Source organism: Eretmochelys imbricata, chromosome 1, assembly GCF_965152235.1.
Source record: "Eretmochelys imbricata isolate rEreImb1 chromosome 1, rEreImb1.hap1, whole genome shotgun sequence".
Lineage (NCBI taxonomy): Eukaryota > Metazoa > Chordata > Testudines > Cheloniidae > Eretmochelys > Eretmochelys imbricata.
In genome coordinates, this window is record NC_135572.1 from 275,946,235 (window position 1) to 275,971,119 (window position 24,885).

At 44.3% G+C, this 24,885-nt stretch overlaps 1 protein-coding gene across 1 annotated transcript in view; it reads left to right on the plus strand.

The window, feature by feature from the left end:
• Window positions 1-18,414: 18,414 nt before the first annotated feature.
• The window catches only part of CDK17 (cyclin dependent kinase 17), a 185,991-nt gene continuing 179,520 nt past the window's right edge, over window positions 18,415-24,885 (plus strand). Inside the window, exon 1 of the mRNA XM_077831986.1 lies at window positions 18,415-18,586. The gene's annotated coding sequence lies outside the window, so the exon portion shown is untranslated. The remainder of the gene's footprint in view (window positions 18,587-24,885) is intronic.

The window sequence follows — 24,885 nt, forward strand, 5'->3', positions numbered from 1 at the left end:
TTATCTAGCTCTTTTTTGAACCCTGTTATAGTCTTGGCCTTCACAACATCCTCTGGCAAGGAGTTCCACAGGTTTTGCATTGTGTGAAAAAATACTTTTGTTTGTTTTAAATCTGCTGTTTCTTAATTTCATTTGGTGGCCCCTAGTTCTTGTGTTATGAGACGCATTAAATAAAGTTTCCTTATTTACTTTCTCCACACCAGTCATGGTTTTATAGACCTCTATCATATTCCTCCTAAGCCGTCTCTTTTCCAAGATGAAAAGTCCCAGTCTTATTAATCTCTCCTCTTATGGAAGTCATTCCGTACCCCTAATCATTTTTGTTGCCCTTTTCTGAACCTTTTCCAAGTCCAATATGTCTTTTTTGAGATGGGGTGACCACATCTGCATGCAGTATTCAAGAGGTGGGCATACCATGGATTTATATAGAGGCAATATGATATTCTGTCTTATTCCTTTCTTAATTATTCCCAACATTCTGTTCGCTTTTTTGAATGCCACTGCACACTGAGTGGATGTTTTCAGAGAACTATCCACAATGACTCCAAGGTCTCTTTCGTGAGTGGTAACAGCTAATTTAGACCCCATCATTTTATATGTATAGTTGGAATTATGTTTTCCAATGGGCATTACTTTGCATTTATCAAAATTGAATTTCATCTGCCATTTTGTTGCCCAGTCACCCAGTTTTGAGAGATCCTTTTGTAGCTGTTTGGAGTCTGCCTGGGACTTAACTATCTTGAGTAGTTTTGTATTATCTGCAAATTTTGCCACCTCACTGTTTACCCCTTTTCCCAAATAATTTGTGAATATGTTGAATAGAACTGATTCCAGTACAGACTCCTGGGGGATACCACTATTTACCTCTCTCCATTCTGAAAACTGACCATTTATTCCTACCCTTTGTTTCCTATCTTTAAACCAATTACCTATCCATGAGAGAACCTTCCCTCTTATCCTATGACTGCTTACTTTGCTTAAGAGCCTTTGGTGAGGGAGCTTGTGAAAGGCTTTCTGAAAATCTAAATACGCTATATCCATTGGATCCCCCTTCTCCACATGCTTGTTGACCCCCTCAAAAAATTCTAGTAGATTGGTGAGGCATGATTTCCCTTTACAAAAACTATGTTGAGTATTCCCCCCAAAATGATGTTCATCTATGTGTCTGACAGTTTTGTTCTTTACTGTAGTTTCAACCAGTTTGCCTGGTACTGAAGTCAGGCTTACCGGCCTGTAATTGCCGGGGTCACCTCTGGAGCCCTTTTTAAAAATTGGTGTCACGTTAGCTATCCTCCAGTCATTTGGTACGGAAGCTGATTTAAATGATAGGTTACAGACAACAGTTAGTAGTCCTGCAATTTCACATTTGAGTTCCTTCAGAACTCTTGGGTGAATACCATCTGGTCCTGGTGACTTATTACTGTTTAGTTTATCAGTTTGTTCCAAAATCTCCTCTAATGACACCTCAATCTGGGACAGTTCCTCAGATTTGTCACCTAAAAAGAATGGCTCAGGTTTGGTAGTTTCCCTCACATCCTCAACCGTGAAGACCAATGCAAAGAATTCATTTAGTTTCTCCGCAACGGCCTTATCATCCTTGAGTGCTCGTTTAGCATCTCAATTGTCTTGTAGCCCCACTGATTGTTTAGCAGGCTTCCTGCTTCTGATGTACTTAAAAAGAATTTTGCTATTACTTTTTGAGTCTTCGGTTAGCTGTTCTTCAAATTCTTTTTTGGCCTTCCTAATTATATTTTTACACTTCAGTGTCACTTTCATCAATATCAGTGACATTCTCCTGAAAGAGGCCATGGATTAAACAGGCACAGAAATTACTATGGCCCTACCAAATTCATGGCCCATTTTAGTACATTTCACAGTTTCAGATATTTAAATCTGAAATGTCACAATGTTGTAACTCTGGGGGTCCCAACCCAAAAGGGGGTTGTGTGGGTGGTGTCCAGGCTACTGTAGGGGGGAATGCAATATTGCCACTCTTACTTCTGCGCTGCTCCTGGTGGCAGCTGCGCCTTCAGAGCTGGACTCTGCCGCCAGGAGAGGGTTCCTGGAGGTGGGTCTGACCTGGTCTTGGAAGTGGCCTGTGCAAGGAAAGAAGAAGTCCCATCTCTCCCTAGCCCAGCCGGGATTAGCTGCTGGAGCCTGGTGCAAGGTAGGAGCCCCTAGCTGGGGCAACCCCAGCCCTTCCCCTCCCCAACTCTGGGCCCAACACTTGGGGGTTAAAGGGGCTACCTGTGATCACAGTGCCCCCTGCCCATCCATGGCACCCTGCGTGGTTGCCCACATCACCCACCCATAAGGCCAGCCCTGCCCCATGCATAAAGTGATGCCTCCTGCCCCCCCCTGCATACCATGGCACCCTCACTTCTGTGCTGCTGCTGGCGGTGGCGTTGCCTTCAGAGCTGGGCACCCTGCCAACAGCTGCCACTCTACACTCTTCAGCCACCCAGCTCTGAACACAGCACAGAAGTAAGGGTGGCAATACCTCGAGCCCCCTACAATAGCCAGATTTCATGGTGGAGAGCAGATTTCATGGTCCATGACACATTTTTCACAGCCATGAATTTGGTAGGGTCCTAGAAATGACCTATATCTCACCGCAAGAGGAAGTTCATTCAGAAAGTGTTTAGGCATGTTGCAAGGCAGCGGCTTACACTGTAGACAGACAACTACAGTCTATAGGGTTGTCAATCCAGGACCTTTAACAAACACAAAATTCTCTTTAAAAAGGTAGCATATACAGCTGTACTGTATATCACAACTCCCTTCACTCTATTCTTGGTATGTTACTAAGATACAGCTGTTTCTATGGAGAATCTGTCTGCAGGCAAACTAAACAGTTTTAATGAAACATGAGAAAAAAGATTTGGAACAAAAACATTGAATTAGAATGCAAGGGATATGAAAGGATGCTAATATAGAATCTTCAGTAATACTTCCCTTTCTTATCCCTCTTTATTTAATTTATCTGTTTATTACTATTGTAGTCTTCTTCCTTACTTTTCATTGGAATCTTAAATTCAGTATTTTCTATAAATTGTTTTAAATTCATTTCTATACTGTAAATTACATAAGTAGCTAGGAGCAAAACCTTTAATTTGTTACTTTACAAAAGTGTCAATAGAATGTTTGATTTTAAAAGCTATATATAATTACATGTACAGCATGTATGTTATGAATATCTTCATGACCATCAAGAATTCCACAGTTGCATAAAATGTGAAGTGAACAACAGAGCTTAAAGAGGAGAACAGTAAATGGTAAAGTAAAAATAAATACATTAAATAAAACCCAGCATTTAATTTTATTATACTTTTGTGGCAGCAGCTGGAATCTACAACTGACAAGTAACAGGTATGTGGGGCATGATGACATTCCTGCTTCTTTCTTGTTTTTGGGTCTAGTTACCATTGTGCAGAACCAGACCTTGAAAAATTCCGTGCTTGATTTAAAAAAACAGAGTAGTTGATCAATCAACAATTTGGCAAAGCTAACTAGAAAAAAGTTGTACACAAAAAAGAGATCATGGAAGAATTCTACAGATACCCAGGTTGGAATTTATGTGGGTGATTGTTTCTTAACATCTGTAACAATGATCTGTTCAAGATGTACTTTATTATTTATACTAGGTCAGGTTCATAAGTATTCTATATATTCCAACTTAGTTTAATCAATTGTCTTCTGTTGCTAGTAATATGTAATTACTACACAGTCTCATCAGCTGGCTTTTAGAAGTGTTTCACTAACCATAATTTTGGGAAGGGACAGAATATTTTGTTAGAGTTTGGTCTTACCCCTTTGAAGTCAATGGAAAACAGGATCTGGCTCTTATTGAGTAGATCAGACAGTGCAAACAGTGTTGCAAACTCCAAATGTTTAAAATAATGAGTCAGACTCCCCAAAATCATGATTAGCTTAAAACGCAGGGAATTTTAAAACAGAATAGTGTGGGTGGATGGAGGGGGTTATTTTAATTTACCTTCTGTTTTTTGAGTCTTTAGGGGAAAGCCAACCCACTCCCAAAGTGTGTTTGATCATTTCAGGTTCAAAATTCAACCTTAAATGCACATGCAGAAATGTAAGTTTCCCTGTTGGCTGCTCAGAGGGGGCCTTCCTTTCCCTTCTCCTAACCCTGCTGAGGGAAGCTGCCATCTGTCTCCTTCCTCTATCACTATCATATGTGTCCCTCTCTTTTTACCTCACCCAGTCTTCTACCCACTCACATTCTCCTCCATGCCCCCCAAGTTTCCCGTGCTCAGCTCAACCTGTACACTCACCTATCCCCACAATTTCTCTTTACAGTATCCTATCCCTCAGATTCTTTTCCACTGCTATTCTCCTATACTCTCATCTCCCCTTGCACCTCTTCTCTCCTTCTGCTCCCCACTTTCCTCTGCAATAAACTTCTCTCCTCCTTATATTTCCATAGCCCCTTAGTTTCCTCCTATCCCAATTGTTGCCCTGAACACTCTGAGCCTCCCTTCAGCAACCTACATTCCCCTACACCCACCTCACTCTCTTCCCTGCTCCCGATACTTTTCTGCACAAGCTCATTCTCCCTCCAACATACCCTGCACACCATTCCCTCCTTCCTGTACCCATCTTCTTCTGATTCCACCTGTCCCAGCACCCTTTCAATTTCTTCCTGCTTCTGTTCAGCCTCTCTCCTGCTCTCTACATTATCCAATACCCTTCATCCTCTCTTCTGCTCCCCCTATTCCCCAGTCCACTCATAGTTTCTTGTCTAGCCTCATAATCATAAAATGGCAACCATCTTCCCTCAGGACAACCTGGCAACAATCTAACTGTGAACAATGGAAGTTAGTGAACAGACTTACTTTCAAATGCAAAAACTGTAGGAAAATGGTAGCCATCTTGACTGAGGACAGTTTTATTTCAGCCCCATTAAACGTAATGAAAGATGGTAACCATTTTGAATAAGGGAAAATTCACAAGTTTATTGCCAAAAGTTGAGATAATAGGAAACTAGAAAAAAATCCACAAAATATTTTGAGAGTTGGCCACTATGCAACTAGTTTTGGAAGCCTAACTCATGGCATTTCTAATTGATTCAGAAAGTAGACTGTAATTTTGCATGCAATTATTGCCTTGTGCGAGATACCCAACTCTACATCTTTGGGTGTTTGGGTCTCATATTCCTCCCAGGGCACTCATGTCCCACTCTCCTGTATGCGAAATAAGATAAATGAAGGAGGAACATCAGTCTCTTTCCCCCTTCCATTTAATCTTCCTATTCTATACTATCCCACCCAGTTGTTGAAAAGGAAAAGCAGAAACTGGGCAGCATTTCTTAGCTGTAGCCTCAACAGAAAAGAAATAAAGGGAATGTTTTACACAGCTACCTGTTTTCCCACTGGGACAGAAATAGCTCCTCTTCCCTCCATCTTCCTCACTGATCCGACTCCCACCAAACTCAGTGGAAAGACTATTGATTTAAATGGGGGACTAGATTGGGCTCTATAAAAGAGATAAAGGAATGAAGCATCTCAGAGCTGGAACTTGTTTCCTTCAACTGCAAGAGTCCCTCTATTCCCCTTCCCCATCACCATCCCCAAAAAACTTTGAGGGGAAAAAATGAGTTCAGATCTAGTAGCAAAACCTGGTACAACAAAAAATTCACTCACCCTGCTGAAAAGATATAAGATATAGATATAAGATATAGCCAGTATATGAGCAAAATAAGTCCAATAACATAACAAATAAGATGATTATGAACCACATTCTCAATCTTATATTTGTAAAGTGATTTGTAAAGTTACTTAAGTGGGAACTTGAAGAGTAAGTAATGTAAAAAAATAGCAACAAGTACAGAGGACAATGAACAAAGAAGGAAAAATGGTAAAAAAAAAAAGTGGATAAACAGAGGTTTTGGGGAAATAGGTGATAGTCCATTCATCCAATCTACCAAGGGCTAAGACCTATTGGGAATTTGCCCCAATTCCAGTAATTGGTGGTTGGCTAGAAAACTGTAGCTGCACTGTTGCAAAGTCTTGTACACAAGGAAAGCGGCAATTTGCATTTTTGGAGCTTACTACTGCATGACATTGGGGTAAGCTTCACAACTACAAATAGTTTCCCTTGTCTACATTTGGGCATGAGTGCAAATATACCAGTGGTTAATCATCAGTTGCTGAAGTCTGGGCAAATTACTAGTGGAGATAAGACCCCTGTCATGACTGGGTCTTAGGCAATCAGAGTTGCTGATCAGAGGAGTGGTGCCAGAGGTCAGAGCCAGAGTCAGCTGTCAAGCCAAGGGTCAGAAATCAGGGGCAGGGATCAGGAGCAAAGTAGGAAGGCAAGAACCAGAAAAACAGGAGTCAGGTAAGAAGGCAGAATCCAATAAAGCAGCCACCCAAAAATTCACCTTGCTGCACAATTTCCTGTGCCTCCTTCTGGCTTAAAGAGCCCAGCCAGACCAATAGACCTGGGTGCTTCTCCAGTCAGGACTCCTATAAGCCGTGCCTCTGATGGAGCTAAGGTAGCATTAGCCATTCAGCCCACCAGTTACTAACCAGCTACTAGATCACGGGTGGGCAAACTTTTTGGCTCAAGGGCCACATCTGGGTGGGGAAATTGTATGCAGGGCCATAAATGTAGGGCTGGGGCAGAGGGTTGGGGTGGAGGAGGGAGTGCGGGGTGTGGGAGGGAGTGTGGTGTGCAGGAAGGAGCTCAGGGCAAGGATTGGGGTGCAGGAGGGGTGTGGAGTGCAGGAGGGGTGCAGCAGGGGGCTCAAGGGAGGGGGCTAAGGGGCTCCGGGCAGGGGCGCGGGGTGCAGGAGGGGTTCGGGATGCAGGCTCCAGCCCAGTGCCGCTTACCTCCCTGCCTGCCCTGGCTCCGCTCTGCTCCGGAAAGTGGCCAGCATGTCCAGCAGTGGCTCCTGGGGGTGGGGTGGGGTGGGGCAGGCAGGTCCACCATGCGCTGCCCTCGCCTGTGGGTACCACCTCCAAAGCTCCCATTGGCCGCGGTTCCCCATTTCCGGCCAATGGGAGCTGCGGGGGGGGGGGTGCCTGCAGCGAGGGCAGCGCATGGAGCCCTCTGCCCTCCCCTCCTCTCCAGGGGCCACAGGGACATGGTGCTGGCCACTTCTGGGAGTAGTGTGGGGTCAGGACAGCGGAGCCTGCCTTAGCTCCGCTGCGCCACGGACTGACAATCCTGCGGGCCAGATTGAAAGCCCTGATTTGCTGGATCCCGTGGGCGGTAGTTTGCCTTCCACTGTACTAGATGGTGGCTAGGATGTGAAGACTCCCTGGGGAACTCTAAACTAAAATTCAAGATCTGTGGAGTCACTTGTAGAATCTACCAGAGAGAAAAAAAACATTTAGCTTGTTTCTTAAAAGGACAATCTTCCTCATATTGCTATTTCCTGCTATCATTCATTCAAAGATGAAGGTGGTCCTAGTTTCTCAAAGAGGTAAAAGAATCCTTTTTACACATGAGGTCTGCAAATCAAACTTTGAATTGAGCCCAAGAAACCTAAAAAAAAATACTTTATGTGAATAAAGGCATGCAATGAGAAAGTAAGACATTAACTACATTTGGGTATTTTAAATTGATTACATTTTTTGCATAGGTGGAAGATTATCCTAATAGAAAAGTGTGTTCTACAGAACAGTATATAAATAGCTCTTACTGAGAGCAGAACAATAGCTGTTTTTTCTATCACAAAGCAGAAAAACAATTAGTTAGAGGATATTGCATTCTTTAAACATTTTTGGCATCCAGGAAAAAGAACGCGTAATATTGTATTTAGCTATCACTTCCCTTTTACTTATCTGCCAAGACTTTCAGTTTTTCCCCTGCAATTGGGCACATCACTTACACTAAAGCACAATGCTTTCCTACATTGTTAGATGTTTGTGAGGTCATTGGTTCCTGCTGTTGAAACACAGAATCCTGAACTTGACAGGAAAGTAACTGTTTTTCACATACTGTATATTGTTTTAAAATATATATGTATTTGTAATGTTTAAATCCACTTATATATTTATTTTACTGATTTGAGATCCATCCATGAGGTCTGTTATTTTTATTGACAAACACTAATAATATCCTACTGCTGTATAAATGCTGAGGAAAAGCCAAGACATTTATATTCAAAGCAGGAAACATTGGTCCCATGACTGCTCTTGTCCTATTCCTGTATGTATATTATACCTAATGGCTGATGTAGATTTCATCATTTTTTCCAGAGGCAGTAGTTCATTCTACCAGCATCTATGTACTGCATTCTGTTTGTTTTAGAGAACAGACCAATTGTGTGCATCAAACACTCAGAGAACACTGCGTCTGTAAAACTAGTGTTTTTTTTAAATTAATGGTCAACTGTACAGAAATATGATTGATGGTCACATATTCCATTTAACTGAATAATAAAGCAAATCAACTAATATAGTTACACTAAAAAGAAAACAAGTCTCCTGACATGAATTAATCAAAATCTGATCCTGACTTCTTTCCTTTTTTCAGTGTCTTGCTTTCTTTCCTCTGTCTTTTGCATAGGTGTCAAATGCTTAATAATAACTACTCAGGGATTTTGTCAAGAGGCATTTCTGATTATCTCCTATACTCACAACAGACCAGGGTGCTGGAACAATTTGTATAATGGAGGTCCTGAGAGCCATTGAACCAAATTGTAAACCCCACATATGATGGAAACCACCTCAAGCCAGGGGGTGTGGCAGCACCCCTAGTTCCAGCACATATGCAAGAGACCATAAAAAACAAATCACAGGAATAATAAGTTTAAATGATTATTCAGAAGCTGTTAAAGTCCTGTTAAAATCACAGCCTTAATTCAATGTGAGGAAAGGTTGGAGTTTCAAAGTTAAGGCTGCACAATTAGAAACGGTATCTGCTTTAATTATACATATCTTGCCTTTTGACAGTTTGTGTTGCAATCTTGTAGTTATTTTTATTTGTCTTGCTGATTTCAGATAAACTTACATTTTAATTTAAGAAAGCAAATGTCCCAGGGTAGCTGGTCCCTGTAACTGAAGTGGGTCCAGCTCTCCTATGCCAGGACAGGTGTGCCCATTTGGCCAATTAAGAGAGCCAGGCAGCACTTCGGGGGTAAAACACAAGTGAGTTCTAAGAAGACTGACAAAAAGTCTTCAGACAATTGAGAGGAGAAATTGTCCTTCTTCCATGGGACTTCTGTGGTACCAAAGAAGAAGTTACTCACCTTGTGCAGTAACAATGGTTCTTTGAGATGTGTGTCCCTATGGGTGCTCTACTATAGGTATGTCTGTGCCCTTGCACTGCTGATTGAAGAACTTTGGTAGCAGTGTCCGTTGGGCCTGCACATGTGCTGTCTCTCCTTGTTCTGTGCCACGAGGCTAGCCAGCGCATGTGGGCTAACCATCTTCAGTTCCTTCTCTACCACAGAGTCATAAGTGAGAACTCCAAAGTAGAGGGAGGAGGGCGGATAGTGAAGCATCCATAGGCACACACATCTCGAAAAACCATAGTTACTGCAGAAGGTAACTTCTTCTTTGACTAGTGCCCCATGGATGCTCTGCTGTAGGTGACTTCCAAGCAGTACTCCTTGGGACTTCGGAGTTAGGTTAGTTACAGATGATAGTACTGTGGCGCCAAAGATGGCATCAAAGACAGAGTCACATAATGTTCTGCGAAGGTGTTGATGCCCATGTCACCGCTCTTCAGATTTCTTAAAGAAGGCGACAGATGAGAAGGTCGATCTCATGAAATATGTACAGACCGAATCTGGAGGGGTCATGTTTCGAATTTGGTAGCACTGTCTGATGCAAGTCAAGACCCACTTGGAGAGTCTTTGGTCTGATATCACTGAGCCCTTAGACCTTTTTGCCATAGAGAGGAATAGCCTAGGGAACTTCCTGAAGGCTTTTGTCCTATCAAGCTAGAATGCAAGGACTTTTCTAACGTCTAAGGTATGTAGTATGGTCTCCCTATTGTCTTGGTGAGGCTTGGGGTAGAAGGCAGGAAGAGGTATAGACTGATTCATGTAAAATGAGTAGGTCACTTTAGGGATGGACCTTGGATGCAGTCTGAGAGTAATCTTATCTGGGAAGAACACAATGTATGGGGGATGCGCCATCAGAGCTGCTATTTTTCGTATTCTTCGAGCCGAGGTAATTGCTATCAGAAAAACTGTTTCCATCTACAGGTATGCTAGTGAACAGGTGGCCATAGGGTCAAAGGAGGGCCTGGTCAGCCCCTTCAGCACTAGGGGGTAGAAAGCCGAGGTTGAGGGAAGAGGTTTGTTATTCCCTTAAGGAACTTTTTAGTGATTGGGTGCAAGAGTACTAAGTACCCCTCTAAAGGTTAGTGAAATGCCATGATAGCTGCTAGGTGAGCCCTGAGAGAGCTCAGGGATAATCCCGATTTTTTTAAGGGTTAGAGCATATTCCAGAGTATGTGGAAGAGTTGCTGACACTGGAGAGATTTGTGGGACATGCACCAAATCTGGAACCTGGACCATTTCTGCAGGTAAGTGTGTTGTGTGGAGGACTTTCTACTGTGCAGTAGAACCTCCTGTGCTTCCTTTGAGCAGGAGCTCTCTAGGTGCTGGAACCACGTAAGATCCATGCTTTGAGGTGGAGGATCCCCAGGTTGGGATGCATGGTACACTCTTTGTCCTGAGAGAGACGGTGTGGAGTGGCTGGAATGGAGATCCGTGGGCACGTCGTGAGCTGCATCAGGTAAGGGTACCAGGTCTGTCTTGGCCACGTGGGAGCAATCAAAATTACATAAGCTCCATCCCTCTTTATCTTTAGTAGGACCTTCAGCAGAAGAAGAAACGGAGGGAAGGCATAAAGAAGGCCCTTGTCCCATGGGAGGAGGAGAGCATTGCCCAGATAGTGCTGTCTGATCCACACCCTGGGACAGTATCATGGACACTTTTTGTTCTGGTAAGTGGTGAACAGATCTGTGGACAATGTTCCCCACTGTGTGAACAAGTTGTGAAGTACTGATGGGTGCATCTCCCACTCATGATTGTGTGGGAATGTGTGACTGAGCTTGTCCGCAATCAAGTTTTGCATGCCCAGGGGGTAAGCTGCAGGCAAGGTGAGGTTGTGAGAGATGCACCAATTCCATAGTCTCATCACTTGCATGTATAGGGAGGGCGATCTGGCCCTTCCGTTGACGGCTGATATAATACATGCAGGCTATGTTGTCTGTTAGGATTTTGGTATGTGATCCTGTTATCAGAGGGAGGAAATGGGTGCAGGCATTCCTGACTGCTCTGAATTCGAGGAGACTGATGTGCAGGGATATCTCTTCAGTTGACTATTTGCCTTGCATTATGAGACTAAATGCACACCCCATCCTATGAGGGATGCGTCGGTGGTAAGGAGTGACAAAGATGACTCCTGTGAAAGGGGGACCCCTTTGCATGCATTGGTTGGGTTCTTCCACCAGTCCAGGGAGTTCTTGATCCTGGTGGGTAGTGTCAGGAGTTTGCACAGACTGTCTCTGTTCAGTCTGTAAACTGAACTGAACCACATCTGTAGGCATCGTATGTGGAGTCTGGCATGCGGAATCACCACTGTGCTTACTGCCATATGTCCCAGGAGTTGGAGGCAGATTCCAGCTGGCACTTGAGGGATGCATTGAGCTGTGTCTATAAGAGAGACCAGGGATAGAAACCTGTCTTGAGGTAGGAAGGCTTTGGCCTGTAGCGCATCTAGGTCAGCCCGTATGAATTCCAGACATTGCCCTGGTGTGAGGGTTGACTTCTGGGAATAGATCTGTAGGCCGCGTTCCGTGAACAAGCATATCGTCGCCTTGGTGGCTCGACGAGCCTCTTGAAGCAATTGGAGTCTGAGGAAACAATCATCTAGGTAAGTGTAGATCATTATCCCTTATGATCGTAGATGAGTGGTCACCACTGAGAGAACTTTGGAAAATACTCTCAGGGTCACTGAAAGTCTGAAGAGGGGGACTCTGTAGTGGTCGTGCCCCAGAGTGATCCTGAGAAAATGTCTGAGAGTCGGTAGTATTGAAATGTGAAAGTAGGCGTCTTGTAGGTCAAGGGCCAAAAACCTGTCTCCGTATTCCAATGATGGAATGATCGTTGATAAGGTGACCATATTGAACTTCTGAGTTTTGATGAACTCGTTGAGAGCTCTGAGGTCCAGAATGGGTCTCCAACCTCCCTTTCTTTTGGGTGTTAGGAAGTAACAAGAGTAAAATCCCTCACCGTGTAGATGTTGAGGAATTGGTTCTAGTGTTCCTAACTTCAGGAGTCGATCTATCTCCTGGCATAGTAGACTCTCGTGAGACGGGTCTCTGAAGAGGGATGGGGAAGGGTGTTGTGGAGGGGATAAGGAGGTCAAGTGGATGGAGTAACCGGATCTGACAATTTCTAGGACCCATCTGTCCAACATTATATGCTCCCAGGCATTGTAGCATGCTGCCAAACGGTGGCCAAATGGGTGCATGGGCACAGGTAGTAGTGGGGAGAGGACTCGTGGCACCTTGACCTGCCCACCAAAAGTGGTGCTTAGGAGCAGGTGGTTGGGTCGAGGATTGGGAGACGGAAGACTTCCATTGTCCTTTTCCTTTGGGACTCATAGTGTTGTCATTACAGGAATTGGGACGCATAAGGCCATTGCTTGTATTGAGGGCTAAAACATCTCTTTTGCTTTGGTGTGGTGCAGGGTGGCCTTGAGGGTGGCCTTGAAATCCTTCAAGAAGGCATCTTCTCAACAAAGAGCTTTACACCTTCAAAGGGAAGGTCCTCCACTATGGTCTGCATGTCCTTTGGGAATCCCAAGCCATGAAGCCTGTCTCATCACCACAGCCATGGAGATGGTCCTGGCAGTCCTGTTGGCAGTGTTGAGGGCCGACTGCAGTGATGTTTTTTCCACCAGTTGCCCCTTCTGGATGATGGCCTTGAAGGAGTCCCAGGAGCTCTCTGGCAGTTTATCAATAAAGTCATTTACCTTATTATAATTTGTGTAGTTATATTTAGCCATGAGCACCTCGTAGTTGGCAATATGAAACTGTAAGGAGTACACTGAACTGAAGAGTACACTTTTCTACCAAAGAGATCAAGGTGCTTCCAGTCTCTGTCATAGGGTGTTGCTCTGGAGAGATGTTGTTGGCCATGAGAGTTCAGAGCATCCACCACGATAGAACTGGGTGGCAGGTGGGTGAATAGGAATTCTGATTGCCTCATGGGGACATAATAATTTTTTGTCTGCCCGCTCGCACATCAGGGCCACTGAAGCCGGGTGTGCCACACCATCTTAGCTGGGTGTAGGATAGCCTCATTGATTGGGAGGGTGATTTTTGAAGTGGATGAAACATGAAGGACGTCAATGAGCTGGTGGCATGGGTCTTTAAACTTTGTCCAGTGAAGAGGTGGATGTGGCCTAAGGTGTTATCTCCTCTTCTGTGTCCCCTTCCTGTTCCTCCATTTCTTGAGGTTCTGAGGCCCTCGATGTTGTGGCCAAGAGCATGCCTGGAGGGATCTCGGGCAATGATTGGTGCCCTGGAGACAGGCTGTTGCTGCGCCGCACTGGGGTCCCAGTATGGCCACTCTGGTGGCATAAGGCCTGGTGGGGGTGCCCATGGCTGGCCGTACCAAGATGGTGGGGGTGCCATTTGGTGGCACATTCCTGGACCTTGTTGGTAGTGGGTTCCCTATGGGAGGAGTACTGTGAAATGCCCTCTGGTTCACTATCGTATCCCTTGCTTGACAGTGGAGGGGCATGGCATGATTGTTGGGAGATATCCCATGATCTCGATACCAAGGGGCAGAGAGTTGGATGCCTCCAATATGCCTAGGTCACCAGTTTGATGGAATTCCGCCAGTACTGAGCATTCTGGCATCAGTGGTGGTATCGGGGGAGATGGAGACCTTGCTTGTACTTGTCTCTCCCGTGTCAGGTGGGCCAATATCACTGCCAGTACCGATGTTGACTCGTGTATCGGGAGCACTTTAGGGTGTTTGCCCTTCTCTGTACCGAAAATTCAGTGCCTGTGCCCAAAGGGTGTGTGGGCTTAGCAAAGGTGCCAGATACCGATGGTTGCCATGAAGCATGGGTACCGAATGATCTGGGTGCCAAGGACACAGAGCAAAATGGTGATTCGCTTTCCTGGGTTCGCTAAGGAGACTTCTTGCTCTCTTTTTTCAATTAATGAGAGGAGTCTTTTGACCCACTATCCTTCAAAGTCAAAGGTTGAGGGGAAGACTTATACCCACTAGAGGGCTAGAGTTGGAGAGCTGCATCCATAAAGATGATTTTCTGGCAGAGCTCTCTGTCCTTGCGGGATCTTGGTCAGAGCTGCTGGCAGAGGGAACACTTTTGTTGGATGTGGCCTTCAGTGAGGCAATGGATGCACTGTGGGTACTTGTCCATGACTGGATCACTTCACTGCAAGTGAGACACTTCTTGAAGCCAGGAGAGCCAGGCATACCCTTGTCCGGGCAGGGAGGAAGGGGCCTTTTTTTTTCTTTCTTTCTTTTTAGGCATGGCCAAATAGAAAGTCAGAAGAAAGCAAAAAGGTTTTCAAAGAAGCTAAAATTTAACAAATGAAAGAGTTAACAATCCGCTAACAGACAGCTAAAGGCTCTGTCTCTAGGGGGGTAGAGAAAGCACCTAGGACGGTTAGCCTGCATGCACTGGCTAGCCTCGTGGCGCAGCACAAGGCGAGACAGCGCATGTGTGGGCCCCACGGCCACTGCTACCGAAGTTCTCTGGTCAGCTGCGCGGGGGCGCAGACACACCTACAGTCCATAGGGACGCTAATCAAAGAAAAATCTTGTCTTCAGTTCCTGACAGGTAATATAAGTACTTCAGCAGGTGATATAAGTACTTCAGCTGCTAAAAGTCTATCATGGTGAAATCTTAGCCCCACTAAAGTCAAAGGCAAAACTACCATTGACTTCAATGGGGTCACAATTTCACACTCTGGCTCTAGCACCTGGTGGTTCCCAGGCCCCTTCTGCCCAGCTGTCTTCAAATGCCCTACTCCTCTCAGGCTCCCAGACGCCCAGGCTCTGTAACCCATCCCTCCCAACTGCCTTAATTGCCACAGAATTTCTCCTCCTGGCCACCTATCACTCTCCAAGGCAGGAGGGAAATAGCACCAGGAAATTCACTTCACTGGCCTCCGCTGACCCATCACACTTGCTCATTTTTCAGCTTCTTTTCTCTCTCTTATACCATAATTTCCCTAATTTTCCCATCACAATATACTTCAAGGGTTGACAAAAATGTGTATAAAACAGAACAGGACCCTCCTCCCTCAGAATGTTTTAAAATATTTGCAGCCTTTAAATAAATAGCACAGCTCTCTGCTCACACACACCCCTTTGTGAAACACCGTTTAGTTGAATACTATTTATTCAATCTGTTTATAGTTGGGTAGTCCAACAGAAAAGATTTCTTATAAAACATTTATACAGCGCTGTACACTTACATGATAATTTATAACCATAACATTCCCTGCCCAGAAGAGTTTACAAATTGAACAAGATAAAGTAAACACTGGTCACCGTGCTACTATTCAGAGTTTAGGAGATCCAGTAAGAACAGTTTCAGGACACTTCCGGTGGTTCCTGACCCTTGAAAGAGTCTGATGAAAGAAGTGCCAAGAAGTGTCAAAGATTCACTGTCTGCTCTCAGAGTTATTAAAAATCCCACTAGTTTTGTAATAGTAAAAGTGTTATCCTGGTGTCTTGGATAAATATCAAATTGGCAGTCACATTTTGCCTCCATCAATTCCCTCTGCCCTTCCAAATTGGATGGTATTCTTCTTTGTGCCCTAAGCTACTGGGCATTCCACCTCAGATTACAGTACTGCATTAATGAGCAAAGTGAATCCTATGTGTCCTGTAAGAGCTGGTTCAACTCCTGCACTCCTTATTTAGGCAAATGCAACTTATTTCCCTTTGTTGGGGTCCAGATTCTCTACTCTGTTCTGGCTCCTTTGTGGTGCCTAAAAGGTGCGAAGAGAATGGAAAGCAGCCAGGTCTGGACACCTGAGAATTTCCCTGGAGTAGGGGAGCTCTCAGTTGGCACACAGCCTTGGTACTCAGCTTCTATGCTACCCCACCCTTCACTTGGCCCTTTTGGGTAGAGGGACTGTCCAGAGTATGCTGCATTCTGTGGCTCTTCTCAGCTGTCATATGGTCCCTCAGGAACTGCAGCCAGCTAGTGTAAGTTAGAACAAATCCTAGGATACTCCAATCTCTACCAGGGCACAGAGTAGCACAGATCCATCATAAGAATCAAGGAACCATAAACAGTTTCCCTGCTTTTTCTCCATCTACACCTACACTGAGCTGAAGCTCAATGAAGCAAAGAATCTGGGCCTATGTTTTGCCTCAGTAAGGAGTATAGGATTTGGCCTAGTACAGTCATTTACTAAAGTTTGTAAAATGCAAGTGGATCCATTTTGATGAAAGGTGCTGTTATTTGCACTGAACTTTGGCCAATTAATAAGGGAAAACACGCAAACGGACAACAAAAATCAATACTCCTCCCCCTCCCCCTCTCCCCCCCCCCAAAAAGGCAATGAGCCCTGAGTTACATCAGTGCAGTGGGTACATTTCCTGGTACTTGCATTTCAAATACTTTTTTATTTGTACTTCACTGACATTTTCAGACCATCAAGAAATCACTAAAATGAAGTGAGATCTGGTCTTTTCATGATACTTCACTTCCTGTATATTAGAAATGTAAAAAATATGAATCAGTGGGGAAGAATACAGAGCCTGAAGTGCTACTTCCTGGCCCTTACTAATCTCCAGGGGGTAGGAGCAGAAGGGTTACAAAGAAATTCAGGGACACAATGGACTGACTGCGAGAAGTAGGGAACTGGAAACAGCCACTGAAAAGAAGAAATGGAGTAGAAATTGTGAGTCAGAGAAAGGGAAAAGAAGCATTGCAGGTACAAATATGGGAAGTATGGTTTTGTGACAAATGCACAAGACAAGGGCTCATGATTCATTGTATAATGCTGCAAAAGTCACAGCACTTCCATGTGCCTCAGTTTACCAACCTGCCAAATGGGTGGAATTTCCACCACCACACAGGCAGGTGAAGGGACCTTACCATCTTCAGATAGAAGTTTTTCCAGTAGCAAACATTAATTATTATTAGATGCTGGTAAACAGGCTGAATTAGAAAATGCTCACACTGTTCACACACTTACATGCTGTTAAAATGTCACTTAAGGAACTACTTAGACCTTCAGGACTTGTGTATTACTCAGCATGGTGGCCAGTGTAAACTGCACATCACCTGTGCAGTGTATCTGGAGGCAGAACCATGTGGCTGGGAAAACCTCGGTAGCCTGATGCAGCTCTATCTCCTGAGTATAATCTGTGTTTGGGGGGAGGCTCCTTCTTCTACGAAGGACGTGTGGAGGGACCTTTTGGAGAGGGGGATGCTCCCTTTTGCAGGAAGGGTGTATCTCCTTGGGGGGAAGCTCTCTCAGGTGGCATGTGTGTAAAGGGGATGTTCTGAAGGGGGAGGTCAGCATCCTAACCTGGTTGTGTGTGTGTGTGTGTGTGTGAGAAATATTTTGGAAAAACGGTGGAGACCACTCTTCCATATGTTTTTGGAGGAATGTCTTGGAGGGAGCAGCACTTCTCCTGGGTAGGATGGGATAGGGGAAGGGTTGCTTTTTGGGGGACAGCCCTCTCCACATCGGGTGGGATGTGTGTAGGGGAAATATTTTGGGGGAGCAGTTCTTTACCTGCTGAAAGATGTGTATGTTTTTGGAAGCAGGGGCAGACCCTCTCTCCTCTGTGTGTGTGTGTGGGGGGGGAGGGTGTTTAGGAGTGGTGGTGGGGGGGGAAGCACTTTTCCAGGGGGTGTGGGGATGTTTGGAGGGGAAACCCCGTTCCAGTAGGGGTGTGCGTGTAGGGAAGCCCCTATCTGTGGGGGATGCGTGCGTGGGGGGATGATGTGAGGGGAGGAAGCCCCTTTCTAGGGTGTGTATGTTGTGGGGGGAGCCCCTTTCCGGGGACGGGTGTGGGGAGAAGCCCTGGGCGGGTTACACTTGCTGGTTTACAGCAATAGCTGGAGCTGGCTGCCTGGCGCTCCCTGGGCCGGACGGGCTCTGCAGTGGCCGCCGCAGACACTAGGTGTCGCCCTGGCCCCGCTCTCCCACTGCCCCTCCTGGGCTCCGGCTGCGCCGTCCCCGAGCGAGCCGCTGGAAGAGGCAGAAGCGCCGCCGCCGAGTCCCTGGCCGCCAGCCTCGCCCCGCAGCCGCGCGCCCCCGCTCGCGGCTCCCATCGGCGGCGAGCGACTCCCTGCCGAGGGCCGGGCTCCGGGGGTGCTCGGGGGGCGGCGGCCGGAGCGGGGTCGGGAGCCGCGGAGGCGGCTCGGGAAGCAGCCATGTTGGCGGGGGGAGTAAAGTGACTCTCGGCGGGGAGGGGGAAGCGGCCGGGGCCCCGCAGCGCCTGGGCGGAGGAAGCGGCTCTCGGGGCGGCGGAGCGAGCGGGGCTCGGCGCCCGGAGGCGGCTGCGTCCGGCTGCGGCTGCCGCGCTTAGGAGGGGGAGGAACCGCCCCCTCCCCCACTCCGGACCAGCGGAGACCCGGCGCGGCTGGTGAGTCGGGGCTGCCCGTTGTCTCCTCTCCCCGGGGTGGGGGTCCCGCTCCTGGGGCTGAGCCGGGCCCGGCCCGAGGAAGGGGGCAGCCTTGGCCCTGGGAGGGGTAAAACTAGGCCCAGAGGGAGGGCAGGGGGCTGGGCCCGGGGCTGTCAGAGCAGCGCGGGGGTGACCGGGTGCCTACGTGGCTCTGCCCCCCGGCAGTGACCCCGTGGGGCGGGGGGCGCTGTCCGGACCGCTCCGGGGGCTGGGACGGGACCGGGTCGGGGTTACCGCCGCGGAGCCCCCGGCCCCTCCTGCGTTTCCGGGATGTGACTGCAGCAGGCAGGCGGCAGCCCGCAGGGTAACACAAATAGGTCCCGGGGGCGGCCCCGCGGCTCCCTGAGGGCGATGCGGAGACACTGACTAGCGCAGGAAGGACGCGGCGGGATCCTACCCTGTTGTGTGCGGGGGCTGGGGAGGGCAGGGTGCGTGCTGGTGCTGCTGTTGACCATTTTGAAAAATTTGAAGGCACAAGTAAGTTAGGCCTGAAGGAAAAGTTGATTGTCGCCGTGAATGCCTCGTTCTGTGTCTCTGATCTGAATGTTATGTATAAGCTCTCTCTCCTTCCCCCCCATGAAAGATGTTTCTCTCCCTGACAGCTCCTCTCCTCCAGCCCCCACATGTATGACACATGCACTCACATTGCAGGGTTTTTTCTTCTTCTCATTTTTTCCTTGACTAAACAGTGTTTTTGCCCTAAGCTTTGGGAAGGGTTTCCAAATGATAGGATATATGAACACTTATTGACTCTGAACGGCTGTGAACGCCCGCTCTCCCTCCCCTTCCTCTCTGGGGTTTGTAATATCCTAGATGCAGCCTGAGCAAAATAGATCTTCTCCCACAAGAAAGGGGGAAACTACTTGGCGTGAATCACATTATATTTTGTGGAAAGTCATCACACTTTTTATAATAGAATTCATAGAAATGGATTAGCTACTTCTCAGACAGTATTTTGCTGGCCTTGATTCCTTTTATCTCTCTTCTCTGCAACAATTTTGGTTGCTGGAGAGAATTTAAAAGTTGCTCTGAATTTGGTACTGTCCTTGACACCTTGTTTATGACAGTTAACAATATTGCCAGTGTTGTGAGGAAAATCAGGCAGAGGCATATCATAGCCCAGGCCAAAGAATTCCTTTCAGAAACTCTGCATGCTTTCCTCTCCCCCTCCCCCCCCATACTTTATTCAAGGGTACAAAGTAAAACAACAAACAGCCCTGCCCCAGACACTTACCTATGTGTGTTGGGATGATAAATGTTCATGTAGCTTTTTAAATGTGTTTATTTTTACTTGCATTCATTTGAGTTGGAGAGCTACTTGCCCTGAAATGTGAGGTTAAGAGCTTGGATGCTTTTGGCCAGATTAAAGCATTTATGGAAACTGGGACTTGGTACTAAATTTGGATTTATTTTTTAAATAAATATAATTCAGAAAGTAAAGTAGATGATCTGGCATTGTATGCATTTAAGATATTAGATAAAATGAGATGTGCTTTATTGAAATCCCATGTTCTGATTTTGTGACACATCTGCATACTTTTGTTAATGACTGGAGACAAACTGTGTTTTGCCTAATTAACATTAAAATACCAAGTATAACTAGATATTGAACTAAGTCTCTAAAAATAGTTTTGTATTTTTACTTGAAAGGACAATGTAATATATAGAAATAGTTATCACATTAAGCTGGTAAAAGGTCATTAAACTTTCAGACCCCAAAACATACTTTTTATTTTGGTGTAACTATTTAAATAACAATTGTCTTTGCAGTACAGACTGTGGATTATGAGAGCTTCAATAAGGAGAAGATGATAGTTAGGTCCCTGTCCTGTAAGCTGTTTTCCACACATGAGTCAGTGGGGCTCTACTTGGGTACAGAGGCACCTCCACATGGAGCAGCTTGCAGAACGGGACAAAATCATGAAGAAAGTGGAGGGTTGTTTCATCTCTTCTGTGGGTTGAGGACGTAGTGTCTTCACTGACCTTTTATTATGTAAAACACTAGAGAGAGTCTCTTTGCAAGTAATAAGCAAATATCTTCAAAATATTCTGGATAATTCCATTTATAGCTCATAATCTAGTTGGGATTGATAACAGCTGAGAACAAAATTGATTTGTTTTCTCAACCATCCTTGCTTTAATTTTGCCATAAATCTTATGAGTCTAAAAAAACATGATTACTGGTTAGTCTGAATATTAAGAGTTAATATTCTGTGTGATTATATTGATGAACGGTGTTACTTTTAGAGTAGAATTGTGCAGAATTTTTTAAAATTTATTATCAAAATTTAAATCCTGCTCATTTCTTAAATTACTATCTGCTGCTGAAAGGAAAAACTAGGCTTTTAGTGTAGTTTTTTAATTTATTCACATCTGTTTCAACTAGCCTTAATAAAACTAGCTTCTGTATAGTGTATTTAAACAGTCCAATCTGAAAAGTGCATCTTTCTTTTCAAGATGGAAAAAATAAAATATTTATTCAGAGAAGGGTAACCTGGAGAAGAATTCAATGAATTCACTATATTAATCTCTGTTATACAAATACTTTTAAATACAAATTCAATGAATTCACTATATTAATCTCTGTTATACAAATACTTTTTTTTTCTTGTTTTCCCTTTTTGGGGGGAACATCGGAAACCATGGGAATGTCGCATACTTTTCAGCTTTTACTCAAGAATGGCTAAACAACTCTTTTAAAAAGCACTTAGCTAATACCTTCGGCACTGAATTTTTAGTTCGAATGCATTTTTGAAATGCACAATATAAATGTCCAAACCCCAGGATTTATCATGGAAATACTGTTCCTAGCTTAAATGTTGAGTTGCTGAATCATGGTAAACATTGTGTTTGTACTATAAATCATTAAAAATGTTTACTTTCATTTGTCCTAACTATAATTCTCTGTCCTCTTCTCCGCATCAGATAACTTTCTTGACATGTGTTAATGAAGGGTGAGATGCCCTTAATATAGAATCTTAAGTGCTTGGTTGTATGCCTTTTACGCACACACCAACCAAACTCTTCATATGTAATTACGAACAATTGGGCATCACTGTATTCCGTGACACTTAAGTGTTTCTGTTAAAGGCCCTAGGATTTATAAATATATTGTAAAAACATTGGTCTACTTAAAAACATGGTATAAAATGCATTTGGCCAAGAAGTTCCAGGAACTTTATGAAATATGTCTGTGCTTCCTAGCTGCTGCTTGCCTGTGGGGTGAGCTTTGATACCCCATTGGCCAAAACTTCACATTTACACTTGAAACTAAATAATCCTCTGTACTTAAATCAATACACATCTGTTGTCATGACTAAACTGCCTGAATAATAGCTCTAGCAGATGTTAGTTTCCTCCTCTCTTGTTAAGGGAGGTGTTAACTTCAAAGCTCAGTTGAAACCACTTAAAAGACAAAAATTCTAAACAACAATTTAAGCCCAAAATGTTCTTGGGTTGTGATATTTAACGATTGATGTTGACTCTTGCAATGTTCGGGAGAAAGGCCATAATTAGACTCAGCCTGTCGATTCAGTGCACAAGAATCCAAAAAAATAAAAATAAGAACTTCAGCTTCTTTTTAATCTGGTTGTAACAGGAATGTGTATTTAATCAAAGTCCAGTGTAGTCAGCTTGCCTCAAAATAACCTCGATTAGTGGTTCAATTTGTAGTTTTTGAAAAGTGTAATTTCCTTGGCAGATTCCAAGTGACTGCTGGAAGAACTGATAAATATTAGTTGCTTAATGGAAGTGGCCTTTTAATAAAGTAGGAGCAGAACTGTATTTGGTAGACTTGGGTTGGAAATGTGGGGCAGGCTGAAGAAAGGAGGTGCCTTATGAAGGTGATTTTGAATACAGATTGCCCTGCACTTGCCTTTTTTCCCCCTGTATATCTGTACTTCCACTTAACTTTTTATTGGAAAACGTTGCTATTATTGGAGCGAAGTGTGAAGTCATACAAGAATACAGTTGCATTTTTAGAATTAGGACCAGACCCAGAGTAATAGATATTTATAGAGTTTAAGGCCAGAAGAGTCCACTAGATCATCTGTTCTGACCTGCTGTATGTCACAGGCCATCGATGCCACCCGGCGTCTGCACGCTAAATCCAACAACCAACATTAGACCAAAGTATTACAGCTCACAGGAGACTAAGCTGTTATGTGCCACAGGCAGCGAATAGGTGCACTGACGCTCTTAGTCAGTCTGGAAGCATATCTATGTTGTTTATCTGGAATTATGGAAACTAGAGATGGAAAAGACCAATTAAGTCATTTAATCATCCTTCTACCAATGTAGGATTCTTTTCCTTGGAGATGATTTAGTACTTAGATCTTGTCAGTATTGGAGAACGAACCATACCAACACAAAGTTCTCTGCCACATTTAGGGGTTTGAGTTCTAACACAATTTTTTTTAATTGATTTGAAAACTTGGTTCAGTATGGAATAGTGTATTAACATAGATCTTGACAAATGACAAAGAAGCTTGGAGGAACTGATCTGAGGAAAGTTTAGAAACTCTGTGGATGGCTTGGTCAGGTGACACCTGGGCATGAGGCAGGGAAAGAAAAGGAGAGATGATTGTCTACATACCATAATTTGAAAAGTAAAAATACCAATTATGAATGGGAGTATAATTGGGCATAATGGAAAGAAATTTTACAAGAGAAAACTTGATGAACATTAGGAAAGTTTCTAAACAAAAATATTTTGGGGTTTTTCTAAAAAACATAACTATGCCTCAGCATGGGTCTTTGAGTTTTCTTTTCTGCCAGTGTGGATTAAAAAAATCATTGTACTATAATCACGTTTGGGGAACAGGCTGGTCTTGAAGAAGGTCTTAATCTGTTCTTTTTTAGAAAGATGTTTGGCGTTATCAGTTAGGAAACCATTTTTTTGTTTTGTTTTACAAGAGATATACAAAAGCTAATGCAATGAACAGAACAGTTAAATACAATTATGTTGATGATAAAGAAATGCTAGCATACAAGCCCTATTGCTTTATGCTTTTAGTTTTTCCTTTTTCTACTGTAAAGAGGCCTTAATGGATGTTGCAGTTAGGAATTTTTCTTATGTTCTCCCTTTCTTTGTTTTACTTTTAGTCCACTGCTTGCAATTATACTCCTGCCCACACTCCCTGTTGGTGTTTTCAAATACTGGTAGAACAGTTACCATCTCTCATCACCTTCCCCTCACACAGCTGACGTATGGTTGTTATAACCACGTGTAGGCCCTGATCCTGGATTTACATATGTTCTTAAAGTCAATGAGAATACTTATATGCTTAAAGTTAAGTATGTGCATAACTGTTTGCAAGATCATGACCATTGCTTCTCTGAAGTATTATAGATTAGGCAAATTTTCAGTGTGTCATTACACTGAAGTCGTTACAACACTGCACATTTCCATAATCTAAACAGTGTTTCTTCAGAAAGTAATTTCTCCAAGCATTTTGTTGCTCTTCTCTGAATTCTGTTTGATTTTTCTGATATTGGGGTACCCTCATCTCTTTATGTATTTTATTTAGCTTTAAACCCCAAACATGTCTATACAATAATCTTTAGGAACCTTAACAACTAATCATAGAATCACACTGGAAGGGACTTCGAGAGGTCCAGTCCCCTGCACTCAAGGCAGGACTAAGTATTATCTAGACCATCCCTGACAGGTGTTTGTCCAACCTGCTCTTAAAAATCCCCAATGATGGAGATTCCACAACCTCCCTAGGCAATTTATTCCAGTGCTTAACCACCATGACAGTTAGGAAGTTTTTCCTAATGTCCAACCTAACCCACCCTTGCTGCAATTTAAGCCCATTGCTTCTTGTCCTATCCTCAGAGGTTAAGAACAATTTTTCTCTCTCCTCCTTGTAACAACCTTGTATGTAGTTGAAAACTGTTATCATGTCCCCTCTCAGTCCTCTCTTCTCCAGACTAAACAAACCCAGTTTTTTTCAATCTTCTCTCATAGGTCATGTTTTCTAGACCTTTAATCATTTTTATTTCTCTTTTCTGGACTTTCTCCAATTTGTTCACATCTTTCCTAAAATGTGGTGCCCAGAAATGGACACAATACTCCAGTTGAGGCCTAATCAGCGCGGAGTAGAGCGGAAGAATTTCTTCTCGTGTCTTGTTTATAATACTCCTGCTAATACATTTCTCCAGTTTGTCCAGATGATTTTAAATTTTAATCCTATCCTCCAAAGCACTTGCGACCCCTCCCAGCTTGGTATCATCTGCAAACTTTATAAGTGTACTCT